This window comes from Schistocerca cancellata, chromosome 3, assembly GCF_023864275.1.
Source record: "Schistocerca cancellata isolate TAMUIC-IGC-003103 chromosome 3, iqSchCanc2.1, whole genome shotgun sequence".
In the NCBI taxonomy this organism is placed as follows: domain Eukaryota; kingdom Metazoa; phylum Arthropoda; class Insecta; order Orthoptera; family Acrididae; genus Schistocerca; species Schistocerca cancellata.
In genome coordinates, this window is record NC_064628.1 from 311215475 (window position 1) to 311234518 (window position 19044).

Here is a 19044-nt window from a genome sequence, read left to right on the forward strand (position 1 = left end):
GTGCCGGCACGGTTGCACGGCGTGTTCGGTCAGAGCGTTAGCTATCCTTTATAATAAAAAAACTGGGCGAACGGATGAAGGCTCAAACTGAACAGGTGTCATCGGACGTCCGCCCTGAACATATTCGGCGAACAATACAAATCAAAATGTTAAAAAAAAAATTGTTTGGTGTTCAAGCCGCTGGATCGCTGCATCGAGTTCGGTTCGTCAGTTTTTTCTAAATTCTGAATACAGTCATTTTCTTTACTATTTATATTGCAGTTGATATAATGGGAAAAGTACGTGTCATCGGATGAACTTTTATTAAATTTACAATGTTATTTGTCAGTCTACTAATTTTTATTACCACAAATAATGTAATATTCATAACTATCGATTAGTAAACGACTAAACGCATAAAGTGATACTGAAAATGTATGCTTGCTGCACTCGCTGGACGGTGTGTCCAAGGTGTTCAGCATGAGCAGGTTGCCTCCAAACACGTCTCCAACGATTTTCTGGCTGAAGGCATATGCGACACTCATCGGTGAAGCGAACGTGATGCCAATCCTGAGCGGTCCATTCGGCATGTTGTTGGGTCCACCTGTACCGCGCTTCATGGTGTCGTGGTTGCAAAGATGGACCTCGCCATGGACGTTGGGAGTGAAGTTACGCATCATGCAGCCTATTGCGCTCAGTTTGAGTCGTAACACAAAGACCTGTGGCTGCACGAAAAGCATTATTCAACATGGTGGCGTTGCTGTCAGGGTTCCTCCGAGCCAGAATCCGTAGGTGGCGGTCAACCACTTCAGTAGTAGCCCTTGGGCGCAGTTGAGCGAGGCATGTCATCAACATTTCCTGTCTCTCTGTATCCCCTCCCTGTCCGAACTACATCGCTTTCGTTCACTCCGAGACGCCTGGACACTTCCCTTGTTGAGAGCTCTTCCTAGCACAAAGTAACAATGCGGATGCGATTAAACCGCGGTATTGACAGTCATGGAATGGTTGAACTACAGACAACACGAGCCGTGTACCCCCTTACTGGTGGAATGACTAGAACTGATCGGCTGTCGGACTCCCTCCGTCTAATAGTCGTTGCTCATGGATGGTTGTTTTCATCTTTGTGCGGGTTTAGAGACATCCCTGAACAGTCAGAGGGACTGTGTCTGTGATACAATATCCACAGTCAACGTCTATCGACATTAGTTCTGGGAACCGGGGTGAAGCAAAACTCTTTTTGATGTGTGTATATAGTTTTCGTAGTGGGTGTTTGTGTAAGACTACATGTATGTGAATACATTTCAATAAACTAGGGTGACCATTACGCCGGATGACAATAGTAGTATTTGCAGTAACGCGCAACGGACCCATAAACCCATGCGAGGAGTCTGACTACTGTCGGGGTTCTGTGTTGTGCGTCCGAAGTAGACACACTGAACATTTGTGAAAGATAAATTATACCAGCCCTTCAGGGTTACAAAAATATTTACCAGCATTATTCAGACCAACTGACTAACAGTGTAAGACAGAGTAAGATCGAAAAGAAGCTCATTCATTAGACAACTTTATTTATACGACAAATGTCCCAAACAGAACTTTAACATTATGTAGAAACACAAAACATTTAAAACTGATCCCATAAAAAGTTTTCAGTCGAACTTGATAGATGGTACTCAATAATGTCTGCAAAATTGTAAGATTAGCAACGAAACATCGCTATAAAATTAACTGGTACCATAAATTATCTTAAAGTAACACATTAAACCAAGGCCGGCCGCGGTGGTCTCGCGGTTCTAGGCGCGCAGTCCGGAACCGCGAGACTGCTACGGTCGCAGGTTCGAATCCTGCCTCGGGCATGGATGTGTGTGATGTCCTTAGGTTAGTTAAGTTTAAGTCGTTCTAAGTTCTAGGGGACTGATGACCACAGCAGTTAAGTCCCATAGTGCTCAGAGCCATTTGAACCAAACCAAGGTAACAAGAAAAGGTGAAAATCACTTGTAGCAGCACTGTGCGAATGACGACTAGCCTTTGTTATTCTATTCAACCACTGGGGCAATTCGTAAGCGGCGAGCCGATTGCACTGTGCGGACAAGGAACCACTCTACCGCTCTCTGCAGGCCCGTCCACCTACAGACCATAGCACACTGCTGTCGTCAGTTACGTCATAGTGCTTACTCAGCCTGGAGCAAGAGAGAACTTGCCGCTTCTAGGTTGTTGCTGCACAGGCCAGAAACACGGCGCTCCACCCGCCGACATACCACTGTTTACTCTTCAAGAGACAGGCAGCGCCCTGTTCCAGCTCACAGGTGCCGCATCACTGAAGGAGCAGCACAGTAGAGGGTTTAAAGTCGGAAGGCCGCCACTGATAGTGAGCGTGCTGAATAACGGAACTTGAATGAAATTTTGATTCTACAAGCAATATTGTAAAAAGTGCTTCAGAGTTGTGCATGCATGCATGTAAAAGTAAAAGAAAAATTACCGTTATAAATTTGGATATTTTCTTTTTCTTAAAAAAAGCTCATTTGTTCTGAGCGTAATTAAAAATTAATCCGAAGTTTCTAACTTAATTGAGGTAGAAGATATAACCCTCTGAAACTTGATTAATGGTTTTGATACATAGATTTTGAGTAACTGTTTGTACTTGTGAGCGACAAGAGTATTAGATGATAATTTTGAATCACTTCAATAATCATCTTTGGAAAATTCAACCCTGATCGCCAGCCCACTGCCACAATGACTATATACAAAAAACTTTACCAAGTGGTCGCCTTCGCTGTACCGAGTCTTGCTATACACGGGGTCGCATCAGCCGACTAATAGCCCCTGAGGACGGACAGTTCTTAGTCCGAAACCGGTCGTGACTTAAATATTAAACCCTTAAACTCAATCGGTGATTTTCATGTCTATTTCTCACTCAAAAAAAATTTGATTATCAGTGTCATGAATTCACTGTGGGGCTCACTCCAGTAATGAAACTGAGAGGAGATATGTAATCACCAAAGAGATAACATTAATTCTCCCTCTCTCTCGCGCATGATGCATATTAACCTAGATACACAGACAGCAGCGGCGGTGACGTCTATCACAGGCAGCATCCATAACAAAAATAGCGTACCCGTGTTTCCATGAGACTATGTGTCGGTGGCCGTTCGTCCATCCGATTCTTCCTGGTCCTTTACGTGAGCCTAAGGTAACTCACTTGACCACTGGTCACAGATTTGTCCAGTTCAACAGTCAATTGTCTTACTGAAAACAGTAAACATAGAGTGCCTAAATAACACGATGGCCAGAATGAGTATTCACGATTCATGGAGAGCTCCATATGCTCGTGTAATGCCAAAAATACATGTGACTTCTATTAATCAGATATGAATAGCCAAATATCTTATTAAAATATAGTTTCACACTGTTTCTGAGTTTGCTTCACATACCCAAGACATTTGAATAGTTACAATGGTATTTAAGAAAAAAGTTACCCGCCACAAGAAATTCTAAGTTTCGCTATGAGTTTATGTCTGGTACATGTTAGAGTATACATTTCTGGTACGAAATCTACCTAAAATATGGAATTTCTCTTGATGCTTGTCTGGAGATCTGTGTCTATCTCTTTTTTAGAGAAAATGGATTGTGTATAGCACATTAGCTCCCGCTGGCATCCGCAAACAGTGCAGTGAGAATGAGTAATATCGATTACATCTCATGAACAATTAAAGAAGAAAAAAGTTTTATGTAACTGAACTTACAAAATTTAAAGATCAATTATTGTGCCTCTAGAGCATCAGGATGCACATAAAGAGGAGAGTACTTTATCGTATTGTTAACACACAAGACTTTCTTACCAAGCACAATGAACAATTAATTACAGAATTTCCAATAGAGTATAGTTATTTTTTGGGGACCATCTATGTCTTAGCAGTTAATAAAACAGTCATTTACAATAAGCATTAGTTTAAAAACGATAAAATGATAACTCGTATCGGCCCTTACGCTGGCCATCTTCAAAGCGATGCACTGAATATCTCAGTGAAGTCACAGTCGTTTACTGACTTCCCACAACCGTTCCAGTGCATTGCTGGCTGCAGCCATGCGGGTTAGATATGAAGATGGCCATCACAAAGACCGAAATTTTTAAATAAATGAATATTGCGATCTTTACTGTTTTATTGGTAATCTGTAACAGACCGCTGATAATCTCCAACCCATGTTACCATCTATAACTGTTGATCTGATAATAGGTGTGGATTGGTAACACCAAATTGAGCACCATAAGAGAAGAAATTATATATTTATTTTCATATTGTGAATGAGCTGCTTCAGAAGTTACTAATCTACCTTGTCTTCTGTTGCTTGTTTAGTAATATACTTGAAAGTATTCCATCATGTTTGTGACTGCATTAGCACTCTAAAAGTCTTTGAAATTCGCTTCTAACTGTTTCTTTATGTACTGAAATTCGTTTTCTAATTTTCGGTGGTGAACAGATAAATAATTTTTAAATTGAAATTATTCCTGTTAAACGTATTTAACAGGCAAAACAAATAGGGCTATACCATTATTAAAAAATTTCTTCAGTACATGTGGTTTGCTTACATTGATGGGAGGGGTATTTAACTTCTTTCATCTACCTTGCAAAAGACAAAAAACTCCTCAAAACTGTGGTTGGAGGCTCAGTCAGAAGTAGTCTATAGCCGCAGACCTGTAGAAGATATCTACAGAGACAAACAGAGCGACAGATATGAAGTTCAAATGGTTCAAATGGCTCTGAGAACTATGGGACTTAACGTCTGAGGTCATCAGTCCCTTAGATCTTAGAACTACTTGAACCTAACTAACGTAAGGACATCACACACATCCATGCCCGAGGCGGGATTCGAACCTGCGACCGTAGTGCAGTTATGAAGCTTCACAGACTTTCAGAGATAAAGACCTATACAGTACCAGACGATTAACCACCTATTACCACGCAGAGTCACATCACGTAGTCATAATATCTCGTAGAGTCAAAATATGTCCCAAATAGTTACAGGCATTTAGAGATATATTCTGTTAGAATCAAAGTTCTGTAGAATCGGTCTTGCTGAGAAGCAGACTAATAGGAACACAGTCTTGTACAAAGACAATACTGAACACAGTATCATGGATGCAACGTCTCTTTAGAGATTCACTCTCGTGGAGACACTGGCCAGTGGAAACACAGTATTGTATAACCACAGCATCATGCAACTACGGTCTTGCTGAAACGCGGTCTCGTAGACGGGCAGCCTCGTAGAAACACAGCCACATGTAAACACAGGCCCTGGGAAATACACACTCGCAGAATTACAGCCTCGTAGAATCATGGTCTCAAGCAACCATTGTTTCAAAGTAACACAGACTGGTAGCAACACAGTCTCGTAGAATCACAGTTTCGTAGAATCGCAACCTCAGATACACGAAGTCCCACGAAAGCGCTATTCCATTTCAAATCGTATAGCAGTGAGGAAACTGACATCACATTTCTTTGAAATCATTAGTAAATTTTACGTGCGTCAGTTACTGTAAATTCAGACAACTTTCATATAATTAATGTTTACTGTTTTTTGAGTTAAAATCCGGTAAAGTGTTCAGTATTTTCCAAATGTAACAATCTGTTCGGCCGGCCGCTGTGACCGAGCGGTTCTAGGCGCTTCAGTCCGGAACCGCGCTGCTGGTGCGGTCGCAGGTTCGAATCCTGCCTCGGGCATGGATGTGTGTGATGTCCTTAGGTTAGCTAAGTTTAAGTAGTTCTTAGTCTAGGGGACTGATGTCCTCGGATTTTAAGTCCCATAGTGCTTAGAGTCATTTGAACCATGTGAACCAATCTGTTTGCCGTGCAACTGAAGAAACTTGTATCGGATTTGAGTGAACTAAGATTAATTTTGAAGCTGAATGTCTGATGCTGGTGGAGGTATCTAACAATAACGTAAAAGTAATTAGTATATTTTTTTAAAATCTTTTATTCGTGTATTAAGCAACATCATACTTTTCTTAAGGATTCAACTTACAGAGGGTTGAACCTTTTTTTATGACACGTTAATTTCACTTTTAAGTTTTATGGAGCCCCTTGTCTGAAAAGTGAAAATGATTCATGGCTGTTGCTACTTTAACTTCTTATTTTTACACAATTCTCCATTGCATATAGTGTAAAAAGTTTACAATATTGTTTCTAAGTCAAATGTTAAACAATATGGAAAGCCTTTTATTGGATTTAATGTTATGTATTTAAAAAATAAACCAAACATAATAAAAATTGCATCAAATTTGAGTTTTAAGAAAAATACACAGTTACCAGTTAAAACTAAATAATATTATCTTAATTTTGAACTTCATTTCACAATTGTACTTTGAACATTTTCGACCCACGAGTCTGGGAGTTGCATGGTTCTATTAAATTACGGCTACGTTCATTCTTAAGAAGACTTGGAAGCATCGATTTGTCATAGGTGCGAGTAGCAAAAGATACTAACATAACTTACGCTCTTGATGACAGTAAACTGAACCGTACAAAAATGTAAGGTTTACTGCTGTCCGAAGTGAAATGTAACAGCACAGAAAAACCATCTCATAGAAACAGGTGGTGACACAGTTTCATGAGAACACAGTATCTCAGAAAGACAGTGGCACAAAATCACTCTCTCCTAGGGACACTGTCTCAAAGAGACCCAGTTTCCTATCAGCAAAGTTATATATGAACACCGTTCCGTACGGACACAGTCTCATAGTAACACAGTCTTACAGAATCACGGCCTCGCAGTACCAGCTCTAACATTTATACAATCCCATGGAATCAGGGTCTTGCAGAATCACAGCCTTGTACAAACACTCTCCCGGAATGAAAGTGTCGTTGGATCATAACTTCATTAATTCACAAGCTCGTCCTTTCCAGTAACAGCCTAGAAAAATCACAGCACACAACTTGAACAGTCTCTTTGAACTACATTCTTGTAGAATCTCGTCTTCGTACAATTAATCTCACAGAACCAAAGTCTTGTAGAACCAAAGTCTCATAGGATCAGAGACCTGTTGAATCATAGGGTTTTAGGATCAAAGTTTCATGGTTGAATGGTCTCTTAGAGTCATAGTTTCATGCTTAGAATCACTGTCTCGTCTAAATGCAGTCTGGAAGAGTCACAGTAATATGGAATCACGTCGCATAGAATCACATTCGTCGCAAAATTATCTAGTCATAATGTCACCGTCTTGCAGAATCATTGTGACGTAGAATCATGTTCTCGTAGAATTACGGTCTCATAGAATTACAACCACAAAGAAAGACAATTCCATAGAATCATGGTCCCGCAGAACCATAGTCCAATAGAATTACAGTCTCATAGATTCCAGTAGCAGCAATACTGAAATGCCAAGCTACAGTCCCCCAAACTAGACAAACGTACCTACTAGAACCGACGAATGTTTATCTGAACAGTTGCCATCTTTCAGCTTCATTGATGTGTGTAGAGTACTGTAGCTGAGGATATGAATCGCAGTCGGTTCCAGTCGCATCTCCGTCCCACGTTGCCCTGCCAATTTGGTCTGAATGACTTAGCGTCACCTTCTTCGTCTTTTATTGCTTTAACGGTATCATTGGACTACTTCAGTGAATCATATGCTGGTTATCTTCTTTAATATGTCTTCTTTCCAATGTTCCCAGCGTCTTTTCATTCGTTGTGATCTTTTCTGTCGTTCCTCATCTTTAAATCTTTCTTTATTGTTTGTCATTTGTGTATTTTTGGATTAAATCTTATTTTTATATTTTTCAGTTTCTTTAAATTTCCTGTTTTGTTTTGCGAATGGTCCAGGGTTAGTTCTAGCTCTTTCACATCCTCCCTGATTTCCTTTACTCATCGTACTTGTTGCTTCGTGTTCCAAACTTCCTGCATAATTCATTTTGGTAATTTGGTTCCTAGAGTCTTCATAATGTGACGAAAAGAAGATATAGTTTATTTTGTATAGTATCTGTAATGGGCTACAGTTCGCTGCGCACGACTTCATTAGGCAGTATCCAACATTTCTTATTTATGCTTGTTCTAGTTATTCTTCTCTCAACAGTTTTAATTATGTCGATATAGTTTTTCTGGGTGACTTTAATAATTTTCCCGTCAGTATGTTATCTCTGGTTGAGCCATTGTCTTTTAATACTTTAATTTAGTTTTGAATGAAAGACTATTTTGTCTGTAGACCATGTAAGTTTTTGAGTTTTTACCATTTTATTAGTTCTTTCTTGCCATACACGTTTCTCGTCCAAGTTGTATGTTATAATTCCTCCCAGGTTATTGAATTTTTTCACTGGTTTACTTTTATTTTATTTAATGTTATGTGGTTGATTACTAGGGGATCTGCTGCCATAGTCTTGAGTCTTTTCGAATGATATGTGGAGTCCTGTTTCTTGTGCTATATTCTGCAGGCTCGTTACTTGATTTCTGGCTTACTGAATGTTATTACCCAGTAACATTAAATTGTCAGCGAATCCCGAGAAATTTAAGTTTATTTGTTCTTTTTTAGTGCCAGTAAGGCAAGGATTTTCCTTCTACCATTGCCTCATCACGTACTCCAGACCGTAGCTGAAAAGGAATGGCGATAAACCATCTCCCTATCTTAACCCTGTTATAATCCTAAATCGCTCAGATATTTCTCGTCTGAACTTTCCTTTAGATTTGCTGTTTCTTAGGGTTAAGTTTATCATTTTTATTAATTTGAGGTGGAGGCCGAAATTCCTTAGTAGCTTCATCACTGAAGATCAGTGGGTACAATAATAACTTTTTTGAAGCATACAAAGCTATGACTTGTTGTTTTCGTCCTTCTTTTGTAATACTCCAGGACCGATTTCAAACTGTCTATCTGTTCTGGACAGCTTCTCCAGGCTCTAAATCCTCCTTGGGATTCCCTAATGCCAGTTCAATTTGACTTTACAACTACTGTGTAGAATGCTTGACATCACTATATGTGGTATACGAAAAAGGGAAATTCCCTGCAGTTGCCTGTATTTTATTTGTCCCCTTTTTTGTATAGTGGGAGGGGGGGGGGTTATAACTGTTGTCCAACGTTCTGGTAGTTATTTTTCGTTCCAGATTTTACTGAATTGGTGTAATCATATCTTCACTGGTTCTGCTGCATAATTCCGAAGTTCCTCACACGTTTCGTCTTCTTCATTTGCTTGGCAGTTTTTTAGGTGTTTCAACGCTTTGTAGATTTCATGGAGTCGGGATGGGTTTAATATTTCGGTAGTGATACCTGTAAATATTTGAAGTAGTTCTCAGGAATCATCGCGATCTAGCGATTTGTTAAGTGTTTCTGCCAAAATTTGGGTATTTTTTCTAGTGGTATGGGAAACATTAATGTTATCTTTTAACTTTTATGTTGGAGGGTCATGAATTTGCAGTTGTCTGCAAATTATTTTGCAGTAATCGCTTGAGTTTGTTTTCTCGTGATTTGTTTCTGTAACTGAAAGTATATCTTTTTGATACTGATGGTTAACACTTCTTATTCATTTTCGTGTGATCTCTCTTTGTTCTGCAAGTCGAAATGTGATTCATTTTGTTGCTGTGATACCTTAATGAGGCTTGGTGTCTGTCTACCACTGTTTTATCTCACTCATCGTTCCACCAATGATGTTTTTCCGTGGATTTATTTGGGCTACCAGTTCAGGTATCAGCTTCATTATGTAGCCTTCCCCAGTATTATTTACGGCCGCAACCGGCATTCCCTTGATAACGGAGCGCTTTGTATTTGCACAAGCGCAGAGCGTATAATTTTAATGTAACGATGGATAATGTCTTTCACAGTTAACGATCTCTAATTCAACGTAAAGTTCTATATACATCAGAATATTTTGAGAGCGTATGTTATGTCGATGAGTTGTACGGGTGGTGGCTTTAAGCAGTGACACATGATGAGAATGATTTCTAGAAACGTGTGACATATCTGTAGAGCACCACACCAATGGCTGAAATAGAGCAAAAACCGCAGCACTTTTATGTGGCATAGCTATTTAAGAATCGTGTGTGACCGTACTTAAGGAGTGAAATACAGATTAATTTACAGAACTTCTTGTAATGAACGGCTGTTATAGAGCCACATTTTCTTGTACTTGTGATATGTTTCTGCATTTTGAACCTGAAGAATATCCTTTTGGACTTGTGGAGATAAACAGTTTACTAGTCCAAATTGAAAAAAAAAATGTAAAAATACAGTTAATTCATCGAGGAGAAGACAGTTTAGTCATAACTTACAACAATCAGTCAAGTCACTGTGACCACGCGTGTAAAGTGGATATGTGCACGCTTAAGTAAATGGAAAGCCACGCAATGAGGCAGTGATGGTGTATTGGAAGCGTCAGGGATATATGGGAATCACAATCGAGCTGGTTGGTCAGAAAACGAATTAGATCAAATGCAGTTTATTTATTGTCTGGTAAGTGAAGATCGCCTTGTAGCAGACCATCTCTTCGACAGAAGCACTTCCGTTCACTTGAATGTCGCTAGGATATGTGTATATAAAGAAAGCCATAGCCTCCATTAGGCTGTTGTTTTAAAAAAGCTACTTTCGAACTTGCACATTAGCACGTGCATATTAGATATACATACATCATCCCAGTGAGTAAACTACTACAAAAATCAAATGCTATTAATAGTTAAGCTTAGATGCTTGGTAATGACCCGCCCCAGCATACGTATCGCCTTCATGTCCGTCGCAAATCTGTGATAACTGTATACCGTTTCGTTGGGGAGTGAGAGAGAGGTGAGTAGGGGCGGGAGAGAGGGGGACAGGTCATCTCCTTTTCTCCCTTGCAGCAACATCTTCATCTCTGCAGATTTGTTGAATATGTTCCAGTCTTTGTCTTCCACTACAGTTTTTGTCAACTACGACCATCACCAGCACCATGGATGTTATTTCCCGAGATCGTAACACGTGTCGCGTTATCCGGCAACATCTTACATAAGGATGTTATTTCCCGTGATCGTGACACGTGTCACGTTATCCGGCCACATCTTACATAACACCAATACAGTCCTGCAAAGTGACTGCCTTCTCAGGTGAGATGGGAATTCGCGGAAAGTCAATTATAAGACAGTTTATGGCTATGATTAACCAGCAATCACTGATGGTTGCTAACAGTCACTTATCTCGTTACCAGGGTTGTACGTGTCTGTTATAATCAAGGTAACAGAATTAAGTGGCCTTCGGGTTTGTGGGTGGGGACGTGGAAGGGTGGCGTGGGCGGGGGGGGGGGGGAGGCAGCCCGTCCGTCTATGTAAAAGAATTTTCTTCCTGAGTGCATATTTGACATCTCGTTGTAGTTAGTGGGAGTTACGCCTTAGAAATATCTGTTGAGTGTAGGTGAGTGTAATGGATGGTGTGCAGTTTTGTGCTGTGTTAAGTGTTGTGTAATGATGAGACAAAAGGGAGAGGATGAAACACTATGCCATGGCATACCGTGTTTGTCTCAATAGAAGCAACACGGCCGCCGAGCTTAATGTACCCGTCAGACGGACTGATCACCATCAACAATGTCACGTATGCTCATCTTTTGAGACATTGTAAAGAGGTCTGGAATTTAATTCAGGACACTGGTGTAAAGTCAGGTGAACTTGTCGAACATAAACTTTATGCCATCACCTCCCCTCCTCTTCCTGGCCAAGTACTGGTAGCCAAAATTTCTTCTAGCTGTAGGATTCGAACCAGCTATCTGCGAGTCAAGCACCACCGCCCTTTTGTTCGTTAACGACCAAGAGTACAGAAACAGGTAAGTCGCCGCATTATTACTTGAGGAACAAGACTTGGGGTTCTTCCCACCTGCACGTGGAAACGAGTAAGCTGTTAACCAGGCATCAAAGCGTTATGTAACCTTCATCATCATTATAAATTATTTTCCTTTTTATTAGAAAGCTGTCTTTTCCCTCGGTGTCTCTAGTGCGTGCATGTGTTTTGATCCCCCATTAGCAGGTGAGTGACTTCCAATTTCTTCAAACATTGCTTCTCTTCCGACATACTGAACTGGAAAGACTGTTTCTTCATTTTGGGTCATCATTCATTTGATTTGTTCGGCCCGCCAGTAATTGCTATCCTACGCCAGCTTTTTTGTCTTAGAGTAGCACTTGCAACCTTCGTCCCCAATTAGCTTTTGCATATATTCTAATGTTCAGATCTCTGCGCTCCACTACAGCTTTCCCCTCTATGACTGCCTCCTTTACAACTGATGTTAAGCCCTGATGTCTTAATACCTATCCAATCATCTTGTCCCTTCTTCTAGTCAATGTTTTCCACATGTTCCTCTCCTCTCTGTATTTCTCTAGTCTGGTCTTTTCGCCATTACTTTGTTCGTCATGTGTTCTTTTGCCTCCGAGGCAGCAAATTTCTTTCAATCACTTTGGTCCCTTAATATGGTTTTAAGGTTACTTTCTACATCTACATCTTCATTCTCTATTATTCCAATCTCGTATTTCTACTGTTTCCCATTACTGTAGATTTCTTTCAGTTTACTCTCAATCCATTTTCTATACCCATTAGCCTGTTCATCTGTTCAACAAATTCTTCCCTTGTTCCTAACTTCATCTGGAAATATCAACGTCTTCTGTGAATATTATAGATTCTCTTTCACACTGAATTTTTATCCTACTTTTTATTTTTTGTATATGTGTCAGTACATGTCCGATGTACAGAGTGAACAGCGGCGAGAGTACATACGTCTGCCTTATGCTCTTCCTCTTTCTAGCACTTCCTTCTTGATGTTCCATTCTTAGTTTCCTTCTTGGTTCCTGTACACATTTTAGGGGACAGTGTTGTATCTAGAGAATAGGGTAGGCAAAAATACAATTACACTACTGGCCATTAAAATTGCTACGCCACGAAGATTACGTGCTACAGACGCGAAATTTAACCGACAGGAAGATGATGCTGTGATATGCAAATGATTAGATTTTCAGAGCATTCACAAAAGGTTGGCGCCGGTGGCGACACCTACAACGTGCTGACATGAGGAAAGTTTCCAACCGATTTCTCATACACAAAAAGCAGTTAACCGGCTTTGCCTGGTGAAACGTTGCTGTGTAAGGAGGAGAAATGCGTACCATCACGTTTCCGACTTTGATAAACATCGGATTGTAGCCTATCGTGATTGCAGTTTATTGTATAGCGACATTGCTGCTCGCGCTGGTCGAGATCCAATGACTGTTAGCAGAATATGGAATCGGTGGATTCAGGAGGGTAATACAGAACGCCGTGCTGGATCACAACGGCCTCGCATCACTAGCAGTCGAGATACGGCCACGTATCACTATCAGTCGAGATGACAGACATTTTATCCGCATGGCTGTAACGGATCGTGCAGCCACGTCTCGATGCCTGCGTCAGCAGATGGGGACGTTTGCAAGACAACAACCATCTGCATGAACAGTTCGACGACGTTTGCAGCAGCATGGACTATCAGCTCGGAGACCATGGCTGCGGTTACCCTTGACGCTGCATTACATACAGGAGCGCCTACGATGGTGTACTCAACGACGAACTCGTCATTTTTTCGGATGAATTCAGGTTCTGTTTACAGCATCATGATGGTCGCATCCGTGTTTGGCGACTCGCGGTGAACGCACATTGGAACCGTGTATTCGTCATCGCCACACTGGTATATCTCCCGGCATGATGGTATGGGGTGCCATTGGTTACACGTCTTGGTCACCTCTTGTTTGCATTGACGGCACTTTGAACAGTGGACGTTCCTTTTTAGATGTGTTATGACCCGTGGCTCCACCCTTCATTCGATCCTACATTTCAGCAGGATAATGTACGACCCCATGTTGTAGGTCCTGTACGGGCCTTTCTGGATACAGAAAATCTTCGACTGATGCCCTTGGCCTCACATTATCCAGATCTCTCACCAATTGAAAATATCTGTCAATGGTGGCCGAGCAACTGGCTCGTCACAATACGCCAGTCACTACACTTGATGAACTGTGGTATCGTATTGAAGCTGCATGGGCAACTGTACCTCTACACGCCATCCAAGGTCTGTTTGACTCAATGCCCAGGCATATCAGGGCTGTTATTATGGCCAGAGGTGGTTGATCTGGGTACTGATTTCTCAGGCTCTATGCACCGAAGTTGCGTGAAAATATAATCACATGTCAGTTCTAGTATAATATATTTATCCAATGAATAACCGTTTATCATCTGCATTTCTTCTTCTTGTAGCGGTTATAATGTCCAGTAGTGTATTTTCGGTCGATATTTCATTCTAGTGACTTATTGTAGAATAACGAGGAGAAATGTGAATTAGAGACCGCAATAAGTGATTTCCGCCATTTTCCCAATTTTGTTGTTGTCAGACACGAGATTGAGGTTTGCGCAGAATCCGTAAATATTTTGCGTCTACACGTGCACGTGCTATGTAGTAAATTATAGCTATTTGGAATACAGGGTGAGGTGCCCGATTTTCAGTTAGCTAGGGAAATCTAAAGATATGGTTGGTTAAAAATCTGCCGAAAGCTCCCGAAAATGACAAGGTTATAACACATGAAATCAATAGGCTACATGTTATAATTTATGTGAAAGAAACTTGTACATTTTAGAGGCTGTACTTAAAGAATTCGCAATTTCAGATACTGTGCCTTCTAATTTCTGACAGGGTTAATTCATAAGGAAAATTAAAGATAATATACCTATAGGAATATTGAGACATTCCAATTTGATTACAACAATGATACACTTATTAACTCCTTTGAGCCTATCATTTTCTGTTTTCAAATTCGTACTTCATCCAGACAGGTTTCTGAGACCCGATCAAGGATCAGGTAACCAATGCAAACATCCTAAACACCTTATCCAATATTCTTCAGATTTATCTTCTCTGTGTGAGACACATGCATTCTTCACCTGCGCTGTCTTCATCAACTACCGAGACAAGGGGAAACAGAACTTTAGGAATCCCCAGCAGATGATTTTGACACTTGAAACAATTTAGAAGCCTTGAAGTAGTACATTTCTTTATTTCTAATGTCTTCCACTGCCTTCCGCATATTTTCCTCGGTCTATATCTTTCTTTTCTCTACGTCCAACTCCTGATAGGAGATAAAAAGCGAAATCTAAAAAAGGTCTCATTTGTTGGATGGTCGAAATGAGGCACCCTAGCAATATCTAATGTTAAGCACGTGTACCACTTGACAAAAATGACTGTAGTACAGAAACATGTAATGAATTATTGCATTTAAGATTGTACATAGGCTGTTTAGGTTTTTATGTTGGTAACGCCACGTAGCGCTCTGTATGAAAATCACTGACTGTGCTGTGTGCAGTCTGTGGCTGGTTTGCATTGTTGGAATATTTGCTATTGTAGTGTTGGGCAGTTGGTTGTGAACAGCATGTAGCGTTGCGCAGTTGGAGGTGAGCCACCAGCAGTGGTGGATGTGGGGAGTGAGATGGCGGAGTTTTGAAGCGGATAATCTGGTCGTGTGTCCATCAGAAAGAGTAAATTTGTAAGACTGGATGTCATGAACTGATATATATTTTATGACTTTTGAACACTATTAAGGTGAATACATTGTTTGTTCTTTATCAAAATCTTTCATTTGCTAAGTATGCCTATCAGTAGTTAGTGCCTTCAGTAGTTAGAAGCTTTTATTTAGCTGCCAGTATTCGCGCTCACTGTATTGCAGTAGTTCGAGTAACGCAGATTTTTGTGAGGTAAGTGATTCATGAAAGGTATAGGTTATTGTTAGTCAGGGCCATTCTTTTGTAAGGAGTATTGAAAGTCAGACTGTGTTGCACTAAAAGTATTGTGTGTCAGTTTAGTGATGATCAGAATAAGTAAAGAGAGAAATGTGTGAGTATGTTCAGTATTGCTCATCTGTTTGAAAATCAAATAACGTAAGAGGTTTGTCACTACAGTCATTTATAGTTTTTCTAGGTGGACATTTCATATGGCGACCCTGCCAGGATCCATATGAAACGTCCCCTTAATAGTGTTCAAAAGTCACAAAATATATATCAGTTCATGAATCCAGTCTTACAAATTTACTCTTTCTGATGGACACATGTCCAGATCATCCACTCTCAAAACTCTGCCATCTCTCTCCCCACATCCACCACTGATGGTGGCTCACCTCCAACTGCACAACACTACAATAGCAAATATTCCAACACTGCAAACCAGCCACAGAATGCACACAGCACAGTCAGTGATTGTCATACAGAGCGCTATGTGGCGTTACCAACATAGAAACCTAAACAGTCTATTTACAAGACCCACATAGAAATTTCGTTAAATGTATCAATAATAAATAAGTCTAAAATATCAAACTACTTATCACAAAGCAGTGATGTTTACGCTGTGTCTACAAAATATTACATTCGAAAGTATGATATTAAGGGAAAATCAGCTGTGACCACGATGTGGAACTGATGGGTTTGGCAGTTACCAGGACACTAAAATGACGGAATCACTAACCTTTCAGCCAGTCTCCACATTAGCAGCACTGTTCGGGAAGCAAATATCCATGAATCAGGATTTAGGCCACCATCCGAAAATATGGCAAGTTACGGTACAGTTACTTCTTCAGGAACTGTGATGAGTAAATACTACATGGTCAGTTACGACATACTTTGCCAGTCATGCACAATTTTGTACCTGGAAAAAGAAGAGGAACGTTTGTCACGAAAAATGTGATACCTCCAAATGAACAGTTTCTGTAATCTCTTAACAATTTTAGCAGTCTTGGGAATGCAAATTCGGTTAGCTTCCAATAGCTTCTATTTGAAAATATATTTGCCTTGTGAACGGTTTTTGATAGGCCTTGCACTTATCTGTCCTTCATACACTACTGGCCATTAAAATTGCTACACCAAGAGGAAATGCAGATGATAAACTGGTATTCATTGGACAAATATATTATACTAGAACTGACATGTCATTACATTTTCACGCAATTCGGGTGCATAGATCCTGAGAAAGCAGTACCCAGAACAACCATCTCTGGCCATAATAACAGCCCTGATATGCCTGGGCATTGAGTCAAACAGAGCTTGGATGGCGTGTACAGATACAACTGCCCATGCAGCTTCAACATGATACCACAGTTCATCAAAAGTGGTGACTGGCGTATTGTGACGAGCCAGTTGCTCGGCCACCATTGACCAGACGTTTTCAATTGGTGAGGGATCAGGAGAAGGTGCTGGCCAGGGTAGCAGTCCAAGATTTTCTGTATCCAGAAAGGCCCATTCAGGATCTGCAACATGCGGTCGTGCATTATCCTGCTGTACTGTAGTGTTTCGCAGGGATCGAATGAAGGGTAAAGCCACGGGTCGTAACACATCTGAAATGTAACGTCCACTGTTCAAAGTGCCGTCAATGCGAACAATAAGTGACCAGGACGTGTAACCAAAGGCACCCCATACCATCACTCTGGGTGATACGCCAGTATGGCGATGACGAATACACGCTTCGAATGTGCGTTCACCGCGATGTCGCCAGACAGGAATGCGACCATCGTGATGCTGTAAACAGAACCAGGATTGATTCGAAAAAATGACGTTTTGCCGTTCGTGCACCCAGGTTCGTCGTAGAGTACACCATGGCAGGCGCTTCTGTCTGTGATGCAGCGTCAACGGTAACCGCAGCCATGGTCTCCGAGCTGATAGTCCATGCTGCTGCAAACGTCGTCGAACTGTTCGTATAGATGGTTGTTGTCTTGCAAACGTCCCCAAGTGTTGACTCAGGGATCGAAACGTGACTGCACGATCCCTTACAGCCATGCAGATAAGGTGCCTGTCATCTCGACTGCTAGTGATACGAGGCCGTTGGGATCCAGCACGGCGTTCCGTATTACCCTCCTGAACCCACCGATTCCATATTCTGCTAACAGTCATTGGATCTCGACCGACGCGTGCAGCAGTGTCACGATACGATAAACCGCAATCGCGATAGGCTACAATTCGACCTTTATCAATGTCGGAAACGTGATGGTACGCATTTCTCCTCCTTACACGAGGCATCACAACAATGTTTCACCATGCATTAGTGTATTTTAGTGACTGTATGGACGGTATTTTCTGAATGTCTTACGGCTTGTCTCCAGGCTCATACAGTATCGCTCACAATTATTTCGTAGGGAAAACAAATTCTTTAGAGGAAAATTTTAATAGAATAACTTAATTACCAAATTTTTATAATGTATATTTTATTCTTTTACACATATTATACAATTCTAATTTTTGAATTAGTAATAAAACACAAATGAATGATTTACACAGGCTCTAATGTGCGAGGGCTATCCACATAGTACATTACGTTTTGGAATTAAAATAAATAAAGTATTGGAAATTTTTTTATTATATACAGATGAAAGCCACACTTAAATACTACTTTTCTACATAGTTTCCATTTAAATTAAGGCACTTATCGTACCGATGGACGAGCTTGGAAATTGCTTCGTCGTAAAATTCGGCCACCTGCTCCTTCAACCACGTGGTTACCTCTTCTTGAAGCTGTGCTTCGTCATCAAAACGCTGCACAGCCAACCACTTCTTCATTGCTGGGAATAAGTGGAAGTCACTCGGTGCCAGGTCGGGACTGTACGGCGGATGAGGAAACAACTGCCACTTAAAATATTCGAGAACTTGACGAGTGGCATTTGCCTTGTGGGCCCGGGCGTTGTCGTGAATCAGCAAGATCTTTGAGCCCAACTTTCCCCTGCGCTTGTTTTGTATTGCTCCTCTGAGGTTGTGCAGAATTTGGCAATACCTTTGAGAGTTTATTGTAGTGCCTCTTTCCAGGAAATCCACAAAAATCACACATTTTCGGTCCCAAAAGACAGTCGCCATCACCTTCCTGGCCGACATTGTCTGCATGCATTTCTTGGGTTTTGGGGGGAATTTTTGTGCCCCCACTGCATTGACTGCAATTTTGTCTCGCAGTTCACATGCTTAACGCATGTTTCGTCACCAGTAACGATGCGATCGAGGATTGAGTCGCCATCTTTCTCGTAAGCGTCCAAAAACGTTAACGCTGCAGCCATACGCTGATTTTTGTGAATCTCTGTCAAGATTTTTGGTATCCATCT